This window comes from Bison bison, unplaced genomic scaffold (genome assembly GCF_000754665.1).
Source record: "Bison bison bison isolate TAMUID 2011002044 unplaced genomic scaffold, Bison_UMD1.0 scf7180017864389, whole genome shotgun sequence".
NCBI classification, from domain to species: Eukaryota; Metazoa; Chordata; class Mammalia; order Artiodactyla; family Bovidae; genus Bison; species Bison bison.
In genome coordinates, this window is record NW_011494961.1 from 4,667,537 (window position 1) to 4,689,061 (window position 21,525).

General features: G+C 42.1%; 1 protein-coding gene across 11 annotated transcripts in view; it reads right to left on the reverse strand.

Moving 5' to 3' along the window:
- The window catches only part of ALPK1 (alpha-kinase 1), a 121,810-nt gene that overhangs the window by 94,980 nt on the left and 5,305 nt on the right, over positions 1–21,525 (reverse strand). For 6 of the 11 annotated variants that reach the window (XM_010858525.1, XM_010858517.1, XM_010858518.1 and 3 more), the window contains exon 2: positions 7,904–8,029. The exons of 2 other annotated variants lie outside the window; for them this stretch is intronic. The gene's annotated coding sequence lies outside the window, so the exon portion shown is untranslated. Of the gene's footprint in view, positions 1–6,791; positions 6,861–7,903; positions 8,030–17,261; positions 17,345–21,525 lie in introns of those variants that run through there. 3 more of the 11 variants (XM_010858526.1, XM_010858519.1, XM_010858521.1) reach the window with 2 other exon arrangements.

The following is a 21,525-nucleotide window of genomic DNA, read 5'->3' on the forward strand; positions in this document are numbered from 1 at the left end:
TCCTGGAGTTTACCCAAACTCATGTCCAATGAGTTGGTGATGCCATCCAGCCATCTCATCCTCTGTCATCCCCTTTTCCTCCTGCCCCCAATCCCTCCCAGCATCAGAGTCTTTTCCAATGAGTCAACTCTTCGTATGAGGTGGCCAAAGTACTGGAGTTTCAGCTTTAGCAACATTCCTACCAAAGAACACCCAGGGCTGGTCTCCTTCAGAATGGACTGGTTGGATCTCCTTGCAGTCTAAGGGACTCTCAGGAGTCTTCTCCAACACCACAGTTCAAAAGCATCAATTCTTTGGTGCTCAGCTTTCTTCACAGTCCAACTCTCACATCCATACATGACCACTGGAAAAACCATAGCCTTGACTAGACGGATCTTTATTGGCAAAGTACATTAAGAAAGTTATAATTGTAATCTCATAATCAGTTGCTATGGGGGCTGTGGTCAATATTTATATTTTCTTGCTTGCATGGCAGTGTATATGTTCATGCAGTAACCTATTTCTTGCCCTGCTCTCCTTTTCACCTGTTATACAGGCTGTATTGGTGGTGGTTATCTTTACAGCTTAGTACATGAATAACATGTATGTAGCTTTTACAAAATCTATCAAATGTCCTCTTATTTATCTTATTTAAGAGTCTATGCAATAAACTCTTTGTAAAATTAATTTCTAAGGATGAATCTGCATTTCCAGATGAATTTACACACTTTGCTGACTGATGAAAACCATACTATATAGCATGTTTCTCCTTTAAGCTGGTTGTCTGGAAACAGAGCTTTTTATAAGCACCATTATAATGATCCATTCATTCAGGTTTCCAGACATTGCTTCCTTCCTTTCTTCTGAATGGTTTCTGATTAGTGCTTTTCATTTTATCTTTTCCTGCACTGGTTTCTACCCATTTTTTCCACTTCAGTTTCTGTTTATAAATGAATGCTCCATTAGTGAAGCCGTTCATGACTTCCCTTAGCAGCAGCTCAGCCTTAGAATGGCCCGTTCATTCCGCCAGTGTTTCCTCAGTGCTTATCACACGCAGACACAACAGTCCTACTCCCATCACCGTACACGGTCCCCATGTCCTCGACTATCCCTGCTACTTTATGTTAGATGGTCATTGTCAGTTCCACGGGCAGCACTGGGGTGATGTGTGGCTCCTCGTAGCTGGACTGTCTCTCACAGTCTGTTTCTCACTGTTCGTCACTCCCAACCTCTAGGGTCTGTGTTTCACCAGTGGGCGCCTTTATACCCAAATCCACTCTTTCGTAAGACTTTACAATTTCTGGATTTCAAATTACTTCTCTTTTTACCATAGCTTAGCTTAACTGCAACCTTTTAGAAGCTACCTGAACACCAGAACTACCTCATCCCGAGAGCTAGTGACTTTCTTCCTTTTAAAATGCATGAAGATGCTGTGATCGTAGAGTGAAGATCCTGTGATCGTATAGCGGTTAGGCCTCTGTGTAGTAAAATGAATGAAGAAATGAAATACATGAAATTAGGACACAAACACTGAGCTCTCTGGAGAGGTGTGTTCTCTGCTGGCAACAGTTAACAGGATGTTAGTCAATCTCTTGAGAGTTACTAACAATCTCTTGGTTAGTATAAATAAATGGATTAGGCTGTACACAGTCGGCTGCTCTTTTCTCTTCTTCTATTCTTTAGGAATAATATTTGTCTGCTGCTGCTGCTGCTGCTAAGTCACTTCAGTCGTGTCCGACTCTGTGCGACCCCAGAGATGACAGCCCACCAGGCTCCCCCGTCCCTGGGATTCTCCAGGCAAGAACACTGGAGTGGGTTGCCATTTCCTTCTCCAATGCATGAAAGTGAAAAGTGAAAGTGAAGTCGCCCAGTCATGTCTGACTCTTAGCGACCCCATGGACTGCAGCCTACCAGGCTCCTCTGTCCATGGGATTTTCCAGGCAAGAGTACTGGAGTGGGGTGCCATTGCCTTCTCTGAATATTTGTCTGACAATGGTACAATTCCTCATGGGTAGGTTGCCTATCTTCCTCCTTTTTTTTTTTTTTTTTACACTAAATTGACATTTCCACCTTTCTGCATGCTTGTCCTACCCAAGCACATATATTCTTTAATTCTTTCAACATTTCTGCAAGTATCTACTGTGTGCCAAACACAAACTGTTTAAGGATAAAGAGATGAATATGATGCTGTTTCTGGACTCTGGAAGTCCACAGTTGTGGGGAGGCCAATGTGCAGACAATAATGTCAGCCTCATAATAAATGACAGGGCAGAGGCACCTTAGAAGTCTGAAGATGTCCCTCCACCTGACCAACAAGCTGAGCGGCCCTTTAGGGACAGTGACCCTGTTTTATAAGGCAGCACGTGGTCATCAGTCCATCATGCTGGGGGAGTTGCTGAGCTTTTTTCACAACTGAAAGAACCAGCAGAACATCTCAGGCCACTGTAGGAGCAGGCAGTTTTGGAAAGTCACACTCATTTCCCTATAAACTCAAGTGTTATAGGTAGTTAAGACCTGGGATAGTAAAATCTGTACTCCAAAATAGAATTTTAAGGGAGAAAACCCCACATGTACCCAGTAGGCAGGGCACATACATTGTACAAAGTACTACAGAGCTCCCTTAGTAGCCCTGAATGCCCCGTATGGTGCTCTAGAAATCCTCGGCCAGTGAAATGATATCAATAAAGAATGGTAATTGGTCCCTAAAGAATTGCCTTGAGGAGGGTAACAGAGCAAATACACCACAGCAGCAGTAATCGAGCAAGGGAGGATATAATTATTTATAATATTCAGATCAAAAGATGTGGCTATTTTGGACATGCACAATGGGTTCAGATACAGAGTGAAGGTAACGTTTCTATATCACTCAAGAGATTTACAAGAAATCTATTTATGTTCCCTACTTGACAGTCCTTTTCCTTGTATTGCTAACTAGCAACCAGCATGACTACTCAACCAAAACATTTCTACCAGCAAATGCAGTCTTGTCTCTCAGTAGCACTCATGACTGAGGGTGGCCTCACTCTGACATTCAGGCTGATGGTCCCCTTGGGAGAAAGAACCCAGTGTGTTGGCAAAGGATGCTTTTGGCTTGGTGTGGGTTGTGCAACTTTTTAATAATGTATCCGCTTTTCTTAGTCCTCCCTTTAACAAAACAAAACCCACTGCTTTCCTTTCTATGTAGTCATTGCTTGATATTCACCCTATCCAAGTTCGCCATCTACAGGTCATATGGTTTACAATTGCTTTTAAGGTCTTGAGAAGATCACATGTGAGAATTCACATGTGCCTCCTTTTGGGGGAGTTTACTCTGCTTCTGCTGCTATTTTGGCCACCTGATGCGAAGAACTGACTCATTTGAAAAGACCCTGATTCTGGGAAAGATTAAAGGCGGGAGGAGAAGGGGACGACAGAGGATGAGATGGTTGGATGGCATCACCGACTCAATGGACATGGGTTTGGGTAAACTCTGGGAGTTGGTGACGGACAGGGAGGCCTGGCGTGCTGCAGTCCATGGGGTCACAAAGAGTCGGACACAACTGAGCGAGTGAACTGAACTAAACTGAACTCTGCTGTTGACTGACACCACAGCCGATGGCTATCTATTGCATAACTACTGTGAAGAGACCTGAGCGCTGAAGAATTGATGCTTTTAAACTGTGGTGTTGGAGAAGACTCTTGAGAGTCCCTTGGACTGCAAGGAGATCCAACCAGTCCATCCTAAAGGAGATCAGTCCTGGGTGTTCTTTGGAAGGACTGATGCTAAAGCTGAAACTTCAATACTTTGGCCACCTCATGCAAAGAGTTGACTCATTGGAAAAGACTCTGATGCTGGGAGGGATTGGGGGCAGGAGAAGGGGACGACAGACGATGAGATGGCTGGATGGCATCACCAACTCGATGGACGTGAGTTTGAGTGGACTCCGGGAGTTGGTGATGGACAGGGAGGCCTGGCGTGCTGCGATTCATGGGGTCGCAAAGAGTCGGACACGACTGAGCGACTGAACTGACTGACTGACTGACACTCTTGTTAGATGTTTCCTGGACTCTTCTTTTAGATTTGTCTACATGCAGGGATTTATTTGGAAAAGATAACAGTAAAGAAGAGCTATGAAATACATGTTTTAGTATGTTTAAGTTTCTAAACTTAAGCTTCTCGGATGGCACTAGTGGTAAAAAATCTGCCTGCCAATGCAGGATATACAAGAGAAGCGGGTTCACTCCTGTGTAGAGCCCCTGGGGTAGGAAATGGCAATCCACTCCATAATCTTGCCTGAAAAATCCTATGGACAGAGGAGCCTGGCAGGCTACAGCCCATGGGGTCGCAAAGAGTTGGACATGATTGAGCACGTGCTTACACATACACAAACTTAAAAAAAATGTAACCTCCCTTCCAGTTAACAGGAAAATAACACACTTTTCATTGATCCTTGTATTACAAAGCACTAATTATCCTAACCACCCTTACCACTTACTGAGCACTTGGTTGGTACTGTTGGCCTAGGAACTTACAGACATTATCTAATCTAATACTTACAGCATGTTTATAAGTATTTTTTATCTGCACTTTGTAGATGAGAAATCTGCAGCTCTAAGGGGTTAAGCAGCTTAGTCAAGGACACAGAGCTAGTTAGTAAGTTGGAGAGTTGGTTTTTGACATTGGTCTCACATCAAAACTATGCTCTTGAAAAATACACCATACTGCTTCCAGTATCTCATTTTTCCTTGTTTCAAGCCTATGATGGTTGCCAATGAATTTTTCAACTATTCTTCTGCCTCTCAGGTTTATATGTGTCCTCCCAAGGCAGGGAGCAGGAAAGAACAACCTTTTTCTACAGTGTGCTATACAACAGCCAAGAGTATAACCAGAAACTGTAAAGAAGTCTCTGTATCACCAAGTCACTCCAGGAGCATTCCAGAGTTCAGGGTAAAGCTGTGACTCACTGTTCTTCTTCCTCTACCTGGAGCTTAGGTTGGCAAGAGTGTCCTGATCATATCTGACACTCTCCATTGACTTTAAATAAAGTCACGTTCACTCAACAATGCCTAAAGTCTGACCCTGTCTCCAAAAGGATCCTCAGTTTGCAGTTTCTATCATGTTTTTCTTCAGAGGTTGCCTTTTACGAAGATCAAGAAGCTTTATTTTGGGAGGTATTTTCTTTATTCTCAGTTGAATTTGAGTTTCTATTCATCCCCAAAATGTGAGGTTCACTTGGACCAAGTGGAGACATGCCCACTGAAGTGGGAGATTCTTAGGTTTAATTTAGCTGCAAAGGAACAGAACACACCCAAACTAACTTTAGCATAAAGGAAAAATTATTGGATGGACACAGGGATATCTCATGGACATAGGTCAGAAAATGAAGGTTGTCTTCATGTGGGATTGGAATCAGGAAATGGAAGGCTGTAGGGGGCAAAAGTAGTCTCTCTCTCTCTCACACACACACACACACCCCACAGTCTGCTTTATTCATTCACACTAAGACTTACTGAAAGCCTGCTATTTCCCGCACCATGCTAGGTGCAAAGACCACAGAGGTGAACGGAATAGATAAGAATCTGATTTATTTCTCTCTGTAAACCATCCTTATCTGATCCACTGACCCTGGCTTTACCTGCCCTCCTGATTCATCCGCTTAATAGAAAATGACCCAGTCTCAGCATCCTTAGTTCAAAGACAAAGTCTTAGTGCAACACACAGCTCATTACCTGTGGGCATCATCTGTCCACCCACAGTCCAATCGGTTAAAACAGCAATGACTCTAATGGTGGTGGGGGTTGTCAGGGAAGAATAACAGAGCAAACTGTGAAAATGGGATGTTGGTAAAGAGCATATGGCTGGTAAAGAAATGATGATCATCTCTACTGCAAAGATTTTCAAACATAGAAGGGTGATGAAAGTTTCCATAAACTCGAGGGGAGGAAAGGAAAGCAACTCAGGAAGGCTGAAAACTCACCATGAGGTGTGGTAGGGTCTCCAGGCATATGGCCTATGTTGGAAACCAGTTTGAGTCGGAGTGGAAGGCTCCAAGTGAAGAATGAGTTACTCAAAAGCCCTGTAACTCTGCCTCGGGGGAGCCTGGGTGACTTTCCTTGCAAGGGGAGAGAAAGGGAGCAAGGGAATTAGAGCTCGTAAAAAACAAGGCCTTCCTTCAAAAGTCTGAACAACTTGTGGCAGCCTAGAAGTTCAAGTGGGTGGCTGAAACATTTGTGAACCTTGGAGGCAGTTGATCTCCAATTTTAAGAGCGACAGTGACACTGCTTGTAGAGATTGGAAAGCATCCTGAAAAACATGGGGAGTGGAGAGGCCGAAAGTCGAAATAGGCAATAACAAAATTTTTGTGACTGTTGCCTAAGCTTTTTAGTCACTAGGGCTAATATGATCTTGGGAAACAGGAGTTACGATCATCAATGTAAAAAGTAACTCCCCTCTCAAGTCTGGGCTGCCACCTTGCATGTCTCGAGTCAGTTCAGTTCAGTTCAGTCGCTCAGTCGTGTCTGACTCTTTGCGACCCCATGGACTGCAGCACACGAGGCTTCCCTGTCCATCACCAACTCCTGGAGCTTGCTCAAACTCATGTCCGTCAAGTCGGTGATGCCATCCAACCATCTCATCCTCCGTTGTCCCTTTCTCCCGTCTCAAGTACCTCACCTCTATACACTGATAAGATATTTCAAGAGAATCTTGAGAAGAAAAGGTATTTCATTTGCTCAACTGCACATATCCAAGGAAGTATTTAATGCTAATCCAATTTACTAGCATACTCTAATTTACAGTTCAATTTACCATTTTGAGAGAGTAAAAGTCATACCTGATAAAAATCCTCTGATGAGTATAAAGTTCTTGAAACTTTCAAAGAAACTCAGTATGTGGCAAAAGGCTGCAGATGTAAAGAACTACAGTTACTATACTACTGACTTAGCAAGTTACAGACATTGCCTTAGGTTATTTGGATTTAGTTGGTGGTTATTTTATATATGAGTCCTAGATTCACTTCTCATGAGGTAAAGTGTTTAGAAATTTTATTTGTTATAAAACCAGGTAGACTACTAAATCTTATTCTCATTAATCCTCTGATTTTTTTTTTTTCTCCTCAGATCAGATCAGATCAGATCAGTCATTCAGTCGTGTTCGACTCTTTTCGACCCCATGAATCACAGCACGCCAGGCCTCCCTGTCTATCACCAACTCCCGGAGTTCACTCAGACTCACGTCCATCGAGTCAGTGATGCCATCCAGCCATCTCATCCTCTGTTGTCCCCTTCTCCTCTTGCCCCCAATCCCTCCCAGCATCAGAGTCTTTTCCAATGAGTCAACTCTTCGTATGAGGTGGCCAAAGTACTGGAGTTTCAGCTTTAGCATCATTCCTTCCAAAGAAATCCCAGGGCTGATCTCCTTCAGAATGGACTGGTTGGATCTCCTTGCAGTCCAAGGGACTCTCAAGAGTCTTCTCCAACACCACAGTTCCAAAGCATCAATTCTTCGGCGCTCAGCTTTCTTCACAGTCCAACTCTCACATCCATACATAACCACAGGAAAAACCATAGCCTTGACTAGACGAACCTTTGTTGGCAAAGTAATGTCTCTGCTTTTGAATATGCTATCTAGGTTGGTCATAACTTTCCTTCCAAGGAGTAAGCGTCTTTTAATTTCATGGCTGCAGTCACCATCTGTAGTGATTTTGGAGCCCAGAAAAATAAAGTTGTCCAACTCTTTTAGACCCCATGGACTGTAGCCCCCTAGGCTCCTCTGTCTGTAGGATTCTCCAGGCAAGAATACTGTAACGGGTTGCCAATTCCTTTTCCAGGGTCCTTCCCAATCCAGGATTGAACCCGGGTCTCCTGCATTGCAGGCAGACTCTGGGTATGTTATGAATGCCTGACCAATCTCTCCTTTCTGGGCTATCTATCAGGTTATACTTACAGCAACTGTGAGGAATGAGGTAATGTCTCCCTCTGGGCCAAAGAGGATTCCTCAAATTTAGTGTTACTTGGCTGCAACACAAACCCACCAACATCCACCTGGACTGCTCAGTATCACTCCCTCGACCTAGGAAGACATGAGGAACTGATGTCAATATGATGGTCGTGCTACTTGCCGGCTCTGAGTAGTGAAGTCCTTTGTCCTTGACCCAAGAGTCTCACGTCTTCAGTCAGCATCCGTGGAGAAGTAGCAGGCTAACGTACTAACTCTAAGGAAAGTAAAATAAAAGCCCAGACCCTGAGACTTCATCTTGATTTCCAAGAATTTCATTGCCCTTAAACAAGCCTCTCACAGAGTAGAATTGCCAAAAAATCTGTTAACTAAAGTAGGATAAAGGCAAAAATGTCAACTTTATTCAATATATTTGTTTAAATTTGTAGCCTGCATATTACAAACTGTGCTCTTCAAAAGAAACCATTCTTAAAAATTAAGATCTGTGGTACTTTTCTTCCAGCAATACAAACTAACCAAAATGTTCGGGGTTTCTGCTATGTGTCGTGGTTTGCAGTAGAGATATAAAGGTGAATAAGACACAGTCCCATACTTTTAGGGCTCCAGCTTTGATAGAGACAGCAAGCACAAAGGTGTATCTCAAATACAAGACTGAGTATGGTCAGATACAGCTGAACTCTAAGCAAAGAGTGGGTGAAGAATAGGGAAGAGGAGATTTAGTTCAGTTATTATTTATTCAGAAGGTAAAACAAGAGTCAAACATTGAAGGATGGCAACTCTAACAAGTGGGAAAATGGGGGAGAGGCAGGGTGTAGGAAACAAGGGAAATGGTGTGAGGAGATGCACTGCAGACAGATGGTGTGGGATAGGGACACAGCCAGAGCAAAGGGCGAAATGATCTTGCAGATCCTAACTGGAGTCAGCAGCTGGTTCAGGGTGCCTGGACGCCACTGAGAGATGGTAAGTTCAGACGAGTTCTGTTTGAAGTGCCCATGAAAGCTTGCAGAGAAACCGTGTTCTCTACAAGAGGTGGGAAGTGTGAGTTAAACTCAGGAGAGAGATTAGAACAGGAGATACATTTGGGAATAAGGGGCAATCCTTGAAGCTTTTACAAGAGAATAAAGGAGGCAAAGGTAGGGTATGCAGAGGACATGGACTTCTAGATTTCTGGGAGCCAAGCAATAAAACAGTAGCCTGCAAAAGAAGTAGCCGGCCAAGTGTGAGAACCAGGAGACTGTGGAGATGTGATACTGCATAACAAGTTCTACAGGAAGCCCCAGGGAGTGACTCAGTTTAGTTCAGTTCAGTTCAGTCACTCAGTCGTGTCTGACTCTTTGTGACCCCATGAATTGCAGCACGCCAGGCCTCCCTGTCCACCACCATCTCCTGGAGTTTACCCAAACTCATGTCCAATGAGTTGGTGATGCCATCCAGCCATCTCATCCTCTGTCATCCCCTTTTCCTCCTGCCCCCAATCCCTCCCAGCATCAGAGTCTTTCCAATGAGCCAACTCTTTGCATGAGGTGGCCAAAGTACTGGAGTTTCAGCTTCAACATCAGCTTCCAATGAACACCCAGGACTGATCTCCTTTAGAATGGACTGGTTGGATCTCCTTGCAGTCCAAGGGACTCTCAAGAGTCTTCTCTAACACCACAGTTCAAAAGCATCAATTCTTCTGCGCTCAGCTTTCTTCACAGTCCAACTTTCACATCCATACATGACCACTGGAAAAACCATAGCCTTGACTAGACAGACCTTTGTTGGCAAAGTAATGTCTCTGCTTTTGAATATGCTATCTAGTTTGGTCATAACTTTCCTTCCAAGGAGTAAGCGTCTTTTAATTTCATGGCTGCAATCACTATCTGCAGTGATTTTGGAGCCCCAAACAATAAAGTCTGATACTGTTTCCACTGTTTCCCTATCTATTTCCCATGAAGAAGAAGAGGCAACTAGATTGGGTGATTGGGAAATTCCCATTGATTCTGTAAATAGAGGTTTCAGAGGAGGACAGAAGTTGATGGATGAGTGTCAAACAAGGAAGTGAAAGGGATGAATGTAGACTTAAATATAGACTACTATTTTAAGAAGTGCTGCTGTTAAAAGAAGGGAAAAGATAGAATATAGTCTCAAAGGAAATTTTATAAAGAGTCATTCAATTTGAATATGTGTGTAGGCTAAGGAGAAGATGTCAGAAGGCAAAATTTTTCAAAAGGAGAAGTGAAAGAAAGGGACAAGGAATAATGAGACAAGTCACAAAGTAGGTAAAAAGATGTCACTTTAACACAGAAGGGATAGGCTTGAATACAAGGTAGAATATTGTTTTTCTGAGACAGAATGGAAGGAGAAACAAATGGATAATGATTCAGAGAAAATCTGAGCATTCTCCATGTATAATCTGGTAACTTATGAGTCAGATACAAGGAAATTTGGCAGGCATAAATTCAACTTGAAAAGAGAGAACCTGGATTGAAACAAGTGCTGTGGAGAATTGAAAAGACAATTAAGAATGAAGAAAAGAATTGATAAGCATCTCTCAGAGCTCAGCTATGGCTCATCATAATGGATCCCATCAGAGTCAGCTGGGGCACTGTATTAGCTCGGGCCTAGAGAGCTGAGCGAACCAGGGTCTGGAAAGTGTATACAATGGAGGTCAAAGAGACAGAACAGAAGTCTATAGTGCTCGAAGAAATTTAGATCACCTTATTTAACCAAGGGGTCTAGACTCACAGGGAAGCTAGAGAGTCTAGAAGTGGACTCACAGCCTGGGAAAACTGCCAATGAAGACGAATGAAAAAGAAGAGGGGGGATTATATTCACACACCTGTTTTTCAGGTTTGATAGGGATCTGTAGTTTAGAGTGGATCAAGAGAGGACAGAGTCTCAGCGGCAGCTCCAGCTCAGGCTAGCCTGATGACTGGTGGAGTTGACTGAGGTGGTCAGGGAGGCTCGGGGCATTTTATAACACTTCAAATTAGCAAAGTGTTTTATTGCTGCTTATCAACTACCCAAATACTCTTCTGCAAAATTGTTTTCACACATCTGTAAATTTCACCTTATCCACTTTATGTATTGTTAAAACACAGGGATAATATAAATGGGTGTTAAGAACTTCAGAGAAGTTGTTCTTGAGTCCTTTTAAAAATTTTATTTACTTTCCAATTTGGGGGTTGAGCCCAAACTAATTTATTTATGGCCCTGTGGTAGACTGCTTTCCGTTTTTTCTCTCAACTATAACTAATGAATTAATTGTGAGGTTTTGTTTAAAGTCTCTCCTTCCCACTATATTATACCCTTCAACAAGTCAGGGAATGTGCCTGTTCCGTTCTGTACTATAGCCTGGAATATTCAACACCTAAAACAATTCCTAGCACATAAAGGTATTCAAAAAATACTTGCTGACGTGTGATTGCCAAGGGGAAGGAGGTGTGTGGAGGGATGGAGTGGGATTCTGGGGTTAGCCGATGCAAACTATTACATTTAGATGGATAGGTAACAAGGACCTACTGCATAGCATAGAGAACTACATTCAATATCTTGTGACAAACCATAATAGAAAAGCATATATTTTTTAAAAAAGAATAGATATATATCTGGATATATATGTATAACTGAATCACTTTGCTGTACAGCAGAAATTAGCACAACATTGTAAATCGACTCTAGTTCAATTGTAAAAGTTGTGGTTGTTAAATGTTTCTAAAAGAAGATACTGGCTAAATACGGGCAGCCTCTGTTAGTTGATTAGTGCTACTCATTGCTTACTGCATATATGATAAACTGGAAATGTTTCTTTTTATTTCATGAATATCTTTAATGTTCAAAGAGGATAAGATGCCTTTTATTGTCTCTGTAAACTATTACATTCTCTGCATACACTGTTGAAATGACAAGAAACAACATGCTTGCTTTTAACTCTTCCTCCAATCTCTTCCTTTCAAACTGATGTAAAATTTTCAGAGTATTTCTTAGTGTTAATCCTCATCAGTTTTAATAGAAATTTCCATAAATTTCTCATGGCATTGCATTATGAGATCATCTTCAGATTTTCTGAAATTTCTGTAGCAACGTTTATGTCATAGTCTCTAGCTCAGAAAATAAGCCAGTTAATTAGGATGTTAGTCAGAAGGAAAGTATCCATTCATTCAAATCATGGTCTTAACTATCTGAAATTGAAGAATCTGTAAATGTTATTCTTTATAGTGCCTCACTGCTGCCCTCTTCTGGTGGCACATAACAGCTTAGGCATATACTGCTGCTGCTAAGTCACGTCAGTCGTGTCCGACTCTGTGCGACCCCATAGACGGCAGCCCACCAGGCTCCCCCGTCCCTGGGATTCTCCAGGCAAGAACACTGGAGTGGGTTGCCATTTCCTTCTCCAATGCATGAGATAACTATTAATAGATGTTCATTTTTACTTGGGCTTCCCTGGGGGCTCAGGGGTAAAGAGTCCACCTGCAATGCAGGAGACACAGGCGTAGTTCCTGGGTTGGGAAGATCCCCTGGAGAAGGAAAGGGCAATCCACTCCACTATTCTTGCCTGGGAAATCCCATGGACAGAGGAGCCTGGAGAGGTACAGTTATCGGGATCGCAAAGAGTTGGACATGACTAAGTGACTGAGCACGCATGCATATTTTTACTTATAAATGAAAACAAATGTGGCGCTCCATAAAACAAAAAAGTTATAAATAAATTACAAGACTTAGTTATGGTGTAAGAAACTGGAAAGCTTTTTTGAAACATTAAAATAGTGACACATACCATTTACCTAACCAACAATCTTTTTTTAACTGTTTCAGTAAAAATCCATTAATTATTTTGAATTTCAATATAGAAAAAATAATCCATTGTTTCATCTCTATGATATTCCACTGTAACAACAATAAAAATTACACTTGTGCTATGGAGAAAGAGTTTGCTAACAAGGGCTTCCCTTGTGGCTCAGCTGGTAAAGAATCCACCTGCAATGTGGGAGACCTGGATTTGATCCCTGGGTTGGGAAGATCCTCTGGAGAAGGGAAAGGCTACCCACTCCAGTATTCTGGCCTGGAGAATTCCATGGACTGTATAGTCCATGGGGTCACAAAGAACTGGACACGACTCAGCGACTTTCATTCACTCACTAGCATTGCAATGGAGAAGGAAATGGCAACCCACTCCAGAGTTCCTGCCTGGAGAATCCCAGGGACGGGGGAGCCTTGTGAGCTGCCGTCTATGGGGTCACGCAGAGTCGGACACAACAGAAGTGACTTAGCAGCAGCAACATTGCAAGGCATGTTTAAATGGCTTGAGGAAGAAAAACATCTATTAAACTATTAGGGTATTTTAGAGTGGCTAAATATATGAAAGAAATACTGATAATTCAAAGAATATTATCTGTTTATGAAATGCTCCAGAGGTCCTTCACCAGCAAATAATGTAGTGGTTCTGAACATACACATGAACTGAAGCCTTTGTTCATGCGCTTGTCTTGACTCCTACCTTATTCTCACTACGCATCCTACAGTCGACGAAGACTGACAAACTTCCCATAAATGAGGTCTCCACTCTGTCTCTCCTGCTGCTGCCGGTACAGGTCCTCTCCAGTTCATACTGTCAGCCTCTACACTGGTTTTCCTGTTATCTGTCTCTCTCTGTTTCCACACTCTACCCTTCATGGACTACAGATAGCTTCTTAAAAACAGACCAGTGTCGCTTCTCTACTTAAAATTGTCTGCTGGCTTTCTGTTGCCTGTGGGATGAAGTCTAGGCCTCCGATCTTGGCAGGGAGAGTCCAGCCTGCCTTGCTGAGCTCTGCGAGCAATGGAGCATAGTTTCTGCCCTTAAGCACTTGCCCTTGGTGTCCTGGAGGAGCATCCCACAGCACTCTGTTGTTTTTGACTCTGTGGCAGAGCTTGGTCCAAGGCTGTGCCATACATCGGTTACTTAATCGTCTCCCAAGAGACTGTGAGTCCTGAGAGTGGCCAGTGTCTCCCTGCTTCTCTTTTGAATCTCCAGCACGCAGCTGGAGCTCGCTCTGTGACAAACACACAGGGGAAGCTCAGTGCAGGTTTGTGAATAGATGAATGAATGAATGGACGAAGGCTGTTCTCCCCATCTTTAGTGAATTCTTCAGTTTTTGAGTTTTATAGTGCCACCTCTCTAAAACCTTTCTTGACTCTTACCTGGCGTAAGTAATTGCTGTCACAGTTTTTTGTTCATATAAGTTAGTTATATATGCTCCAGCCTCCTTTCAGGTCATACTCGCTGAAAGGCAGCCTGGGAGAGTGAAAAGGGCATGCGCTGGAGGTAGACAACCCTGAGCTTGTAGTCCTGCCACTCACTCTTCCTGTCACCTTCGATGGGTAACTCAGCTCATTTTTAATTTAAAAAAATTGAAGTATAGTTGATTTACAATATTGTGCCAATTTCTGCTGTTTAGTAAAGTGACTGAGTTAGGCACATATATTCTTTTTTTTCATATTGTTTTCCATTATGGTTTATCACAAGGTATTAAACACAGTTCCCTGTGCTACACCATAGGACCTTACTGTTAAATTATGTTATTTTTTTATCTATTGGCTGTGTCACACAGCTTACAGGGGATCTTACTTTCCTGGCCAGGGATTGAACCTGTGCCCTCATCAGTGAAAGCAGAGTCCTAACCACTGGACTGCCAGCGAATGCCCCAATTATTCTATTGCATCATCTGCTTTTCTAAAATGAACATTCCCCCCGCCCTCCCCCCCAAATGAGGCTAAGACCACTTCCCCATAGGTTTAATGCAAAGATTAAAAGAGAAAGCGAGGAATTTTCCTGGCAGTCCAGGGGTTAAGGCTCTGTGGTTCCACTGCAGGGAGCGCAGTTTCTGGCCCTGGTTGGGGAACTAAGATCCTGCACTGCTTATGACACATTCGAGATTTGCATGAACTTTTAGTATTTATTCCCATTTCCCGAGGGTGAAAGTGAAAGTGAAAGTCACTCAGTCGTGTCATTTCCTTTGTGACCCCATGGACTGTACAGTCCGTGGAATTCTCCAGACCATATCCAATTTAAATCTAGGTTTCCAGGGCTTCAACAACTACAGAGACTCAGTAATATTTCCTGAGTAAATAAATGAATTCCAGAGTTGTCTTTGGTCAAAAGTGATATAAATACATATTTTAACAGACTTTTAAACTAATACAATTGCTTGTCATTCCTACTCACTTAGTGTAAATATTGCATCTTAATACTCTGACATGGCTCAGATAAAATTTTTCTCATTTTTATGATTATAGTATCCAAAGTATACAGAGGTCACACAATTTGAAGCATAAATATTTTCTAATCTTTTGGGGATACTTCCATTTATTTATTTTCTTTCATGTAGTCATTGTAAAGTATGCCTGTGAAGTGTTTCCATAAAATGAACTAGTGTTTATATTTTAATGGAATAACTATATTATAATGTTAAGTAAGAAAAAATAGAATATAAATTAGTTCATACCACATGATAGCAATTATATTTTAAAAAGTCACTGAGGATCAATGATTTTTTTCCCAGAAATAGCAAAAATACACCCTAAAATTCATACAAAATCTCAAGGGACCCTAAATAATCAAAACAATCTTTAAAAAGAAGAATAAAACTGGGGGGCTGCCATTTTTAGAAAAATTGGACTACATCAAAATTTAAAAACTTTTGTGCATCAAAGGACACAGTAAACAGAGTGAAAAGGAAACCCATGGAATGGTGCTACTGCTGCTGCTGCTGCTGCTAAGTCGCTTCAGTCGTGTCCGACTCTGTGTGACCCGAGATGGCAGCCCACCAGGCTCCCCCTTCCCTGGGATTCTCCAAGCAAGAACACTGGAATGGGTTGCCATTTCCTTCTCCAGTGCATGAAAGTGAAAAGTGAAAGTGAAGTCGCTCAGTCATGTCCGACTCTTAGCGACCCCATGGACTGCAGCCTACCAGGCTCCTCCGTCCATGGGATTTTCCAGGCAAGAGTACTGGAGTGGGGTGCCATTGCCTTCTCCATGGAATGGGGCAGGCATTTGCAAATCATATAGCTGATAAGGAGTTTATATCCAGAATATACAAGGAATTCTTACTACCCAACAACACAAACAATCCAATTGAAAAATTAGTCAAGGGACTTCAACATTTCTCCGAAGAAGATGTACAAATGGCCAACGAGCATAGGAAAAGAGAAGCTCAATAAGCATAGGAAAAGAGAAGCTCCCTGTTACTAACCATTAAGGAAATGAATAAGCTCACCAGTACTAACCATAAAGGAATGAATATTAAAATTGAAATGAGATGCTGCCTCACACCCATTAGAATGGCTACTATGAAAAAAAAAAAAAAAAAAAAAAACAGGAACAGAAAAAGTGTTGGCCATGATGTGGAGAAGTTGGAACCTTAGCACACTGTTGGTGGGAATACAAAATGGTATAGCTGCTATGGCAAACAGCATGATGGTTCTTCAAAAAAATTAAAACGTAGAAAAATCATATGATTCAGCAATTCCACTTCCAAGTACATACCCAAAATAACTGAAAGCAGAGACTTGAAGAGATATCCGTGCACCATGTTAATAACAGCACTATTCACAATAGCCAAAAAAGATGTAAGCAACCTATATGTTCATTGACAGACAAATGGATATGAGAAATGTGGTATACACATATGATGGGATACTATTCAGCCTTAAAAGGGAAATTCTGATAACGGCTACAATAAGATAAACTTGAGAACATCATACTAAGTGAAATAAGCAAGTCACAAGAGAACAGTTCTACTCACACAAGGTACCTAGAGTTGTCAAATTCATAGAGACAGAAAGTAGAATGATGCTTGCCAGGGCTGGGTGGAGGGGAGAATGAAAAGTGATTGTTTGACTGTACGAGGTGAAAAGAATTCAGTGGATGGATGGGAATAACGGTAGCACAACAAGGTGAATGTAAATTAATACCACTTAAATGTGTACATTAAAAATAGTTATAAAAGTAAACTTGATGTGCATTTTACCACAATTCATGCAAACAATTTAAAAATAGTCAGTAGGCCAGGAACCCAACCTGGCTCTCTGTGATGACCCAGAGGGGTGGGATGGGTGGAAGTGCAGGGGGCTAAGGAGAGAAGGGATATACATATAATTATGACTGATTCACACTGCTGTACAAAATTGTAAAGGAATTTTCCACCAATTAAAAAATAAGGGAAACATAAAAAATTAATCAGAAGGAAATACACCAACATATTGAGCTTTTGCCTCTAAAGTCATACTTTTTGATTATTTTCCTCTTTTCATATTTTCTACAGTGACTATATAGAGTTATAGCACTAGGAAAAAAAGAATTCAAAAGTTTCATATGAAAACTTACCCCAAATCTGTGTTTATTAGATTTCAATCCATTTCTGGTTTAGAAGAACCTCCTAGTTAAAAAAAATTTTTAGACGCAGAGGCCTTTGAACAAACACAGTAAGAAATAGTCTCTAAGTTTTTATTTCCTGCATTGTGTCATAGGTATTGCTGCATGCTTGCTATCTGAAACATCCAGATAAGTGGACAGAGGAAACTCATGTTCCTTTGTCCCCCAAGAGAGTGGAGAAGTTACAATTGGTCATCACTCTTCCTCGCTTTCGATTACACAGGAAGACAACTATTACTCCAATCAGACTTTTGTTCCATCACTCTACTGAAAATGCCTTGATCAAAGTCACTGATAAACTCTATATACCTAAATCCAGTGGTCCATTCTCATTCCTCATCTTAGTCAACACACCAACAGCATGTGATGCAGACCCTGCCTCCTCTACCGCCCTCCAGGACACCACAGTCTTTTGTCCTTCCTCCAACATTACGGGTCACTCCTTCATGGCCTTTTGACTGGTTCTCTTCCTCTCCTAAATCCCATCCGGTTGGACTGTGCAAAGGCTCAGTTTCTGGTCCTCCTGCTTTCTCCATCTAAATCCACTCCTTGGTGATTTCATTTAGTTTATGGTTTTAAATAACATATGCTTCCCTGGTGGCTCAGATGGAAAATCTGCCTGCAATGCAGGAGACATGGGTTTGATCCCCGTGTGGGGAAGATCCCCTGGAGAAGGGAATGCCTACCCGCTCCAGTATCCTTGCCTGGAGAATTCCACGGACAGAGGAGCCTGGTGGGCTACAGTCCATGAGGTCACAAAGAGTTGGACACGACTGAGTGATTAATACTTTAAATAACATGTATTGGTTGAAACTCATCTATTTCCTCTCTCCCATTCAAACTTCTCTCTTGAACTTTACAGAAGCATATTTTCAATTGTTTGTTTTATTATGTGCATTTGGATATTCAATAAGCATCACATTTCAAAAAATGTCCACATTGAAATCCTGATCTGCCTCAGCTAATGACTCCCCATTTCCAGGAAAGTGAAATGAAAGGCCAGCTCTTAGAGGAACTGTGTGTTCAGAAGAGGCTGAGTGGAAGCAGATGGGGTGATTGGAAGGGATACATCTTTGGAGAAAATTTGGCCAGGGGAACTCCTTGGTTCCCTCATGTCCGCTGAGTCTTTTTCTTTGTATGTGTGCAGCTTCAGTCTAAGAAGTTTTTCCTCTGACAACTGTGACTTGTGGGAATTATGGTGTTAAGATGCTGTGGAACTTCTGAAATCTGTTGCATAATAAGCAATGCTTTTCTTTCACTTTAACTTCCCTTTTCACACATGGTGGCTACTAGCTTGCAAATGAGAGTTATTACCAGCCTACCAGATGCTTCCCAGAAGCCATGATCAAGAAGTATTTAGATCATAAATGATTTTAAGGTTGTACCACAGTTATTTCTGATATATTTTTTAAGACTCTAGAATTTTGAAACATTTTATTATTGTGAGAGCAAAACAGTATTACTGTAAAAAGTTTGGAGAAAAAATATGGTAAAAAAGAAAAGAAGAATTACCCATGGTTGCACTAAGAAATAAGCATTGTAGTTTGAGAGCATTATTTCTATGCATAGTTATAATATTTATGATGAAGTTTTAAAAACTGTAAGTTCCCAAAATTTAAGTATTCTTTGACCATAATCAAGCAGTCTGATATTTGTCTCTCAACTGTGATGCCTAGATACATTCAGAAGTGATTTAACTAAACATTGTAACTCCGTACATATTTCGGTGGCGCTTCTTTCACTCATGCTGCTGCTGCTGCTGCTAAGTCGCTTCAGTCGTGTCCGACTCTGTGCGACCCCATAGACGGCAGCCCACCAGGCTCCCCCGTCCCTGGGATTCTCCAGGCAAGAACACTGGAGTGGGTTGCCATTTCCTTCTCCAGTGCATGAAAGTGAAAAGTGAAAGTGAAGTCGCTCAGTCGTGTCCGACTCTTAGTGACCCCATGGACTGCAGCCCACCAGTCTCCTCCACCCATGGGATTCTCCAAGCAAGAGTACTGGAGCGGCTTGCCGTTGCCTTCCTCTGTTTCACTCATATCCTATGGTTAACTTGGGGGCAGTTTCTGCATGTGTTATCTCTTGTTTCTCTGTCAGCCTTACTTCAGAACTAGACTTCTCACCACTTTGCCTGCCCCCACATCCCACCTAACACAGATGACTGATCCCAACCCTCAGTAGTAACTGTTAACTTTTATCAAAGTGTTCCTAAGAAAAGATCTCTCCTACTGCATACATGGCAGGCATGTTCACTTAATAGCAGGACGCAGGAGCCTGGGGTAAGGCCAGAACCTCCTTTGGAGTTACTTGTTCAAGTCAGGAAGGCAAGTGAAGGACAGACACAGTTGCAGGTACCGGGGAAGGTCTGGTTTGGCACGTGTGTCATCTTACTCAGAAGGGATATAGAGAGACAATTGGCGGAGTTCTAGTAAATGGTTGGAATTCGAGGTAGAGGAAGGGTATTGCACGAGGCAGAGTAATGAAGTGATGTTAACAGCATAGCAAAGAGGTGGCAATAATAATTATTACCATTTATTAAGTAAATATGATGAATAATAGTACCTGTCTCACAAACTGTAGTGAGTATTAAATAAAATAAATGTATATAAGCCTTGTAGCAATAAGACTGACATACAGCAGTCTCCCCGTATCCACAGGAGATTGTTTCTAAGACACCCCAGTGGATGCCTGAAACCATGGATAGAATTGATGGGATAAAATTTATATGTTAAAGGAAGACAAGAAAAGTTAAGCATAAAATTCTCTCTCCATTTGGGCCTTCTCCCTCCCCGTTTAGTGTGCAACGTTCACCTGCATTATAAAGGCCCCCCTGTCCATGGGATTCTCAGGATTCTCCAGGCAAGAATACTTGAATGGGTTGTCATGCCCTCCTCCAGGGGGCATGAAGGGATGCCCCCTGGAGCCATCCATTCGATCCCACCCCAGGGATCGAATCTGCATCTCTTATGTCTCCTGAATTGGCAGGCAGGTTCTTTATCACTAGAGCCACCTGGGAAGCCCAATACATTAACCAGACCTCAAAGGTGGGAATGCAAAGATCAAGTTTTTCCTTTTTTCAATGCTAACAATGTTTTCTTCTTAACTTTATTGTGAATTCAATTTTGGTTGACAGTAGCAAATCCTATATATACCCTACATACATATCTAAGACAAAGTTTAATTTATAAATTAGGCACAGCAGAAGAATAACAATAATAATAAAAGAGAACAATTGTAACAATATACTATAAAAGAAGTTACACGAATGTGGTCTCTCTCTGTTTCTCTCTCAAAATAACTTTTTGCATAAATTTAATGCCTTCCTATTTTAACTCCATATTAATCACAAACTATGGTCAAAACATTTGCAATTTGATGTGTGGCAGCCAAACTAGCACAAATTTTATTTTCTTTCTTCACAATTTCATGAATAGAAGACTTGTCCTTACGGTAGATCTTAGCAAATTCAGCATACAATTTTTTTTCCTTTCCTTATGAAGTGAAGAACTTTAATCTTTTCACTTAGAGGAAGCACTGTATGGGATCTCTTTGGCATACCTGAATTGCCAGTGTCACTACTCTGGCTCTTCAGGGCCATTATGAAGTAGAACAAGGCTGACTTACTGCTGTGACGATGTGCTGGATAACCAAGACGGCCGCTAGGTGACTAACAGTGGGCAACACTCCACAAACACTCAAATCACGAGATTCACGTGCGGGCCAGACAGCGCAGGATTTCATCACGCTACTCAAAAGGGGAGGTAATTTCATATTTTGGGGGCGTCCCGGTGGTGTCAAAGGTAAAGAACTGGCCTGCCAGTGCAGGAGACATAAGAGACATGCGTTCCATCCCTGGGTTGGGAAGAGTCCCCAGGAGGAGATGATGGCAACTCGTTCCAGTGTTCTTGCCTGGAGAATCCCATGGACAGAGGAGCCTGGGAGGTACAGTCCATAACGTTGCAAAGAGTTAGACATGACTGAGGAGAAGGCAATGGCACCCCACTCCAGTACTCTTGCCTGGAAAATCCCATGGACGGAGGAGCCTGGTAGGCTGCAGTCCATGGGGTCGCTAAGGGTTGGACATGACTGAGTGATTTCACTTTCACTTTTCACTTTCATGTATTGGAGAAGAAAATGGCAACCCACTTCAGTGTTCTTGCCTGGAGAATCCCAGGGAAGGGGGAGCCTGGTGGGCTGCCGTCTATGGGGTTGCAGAGTC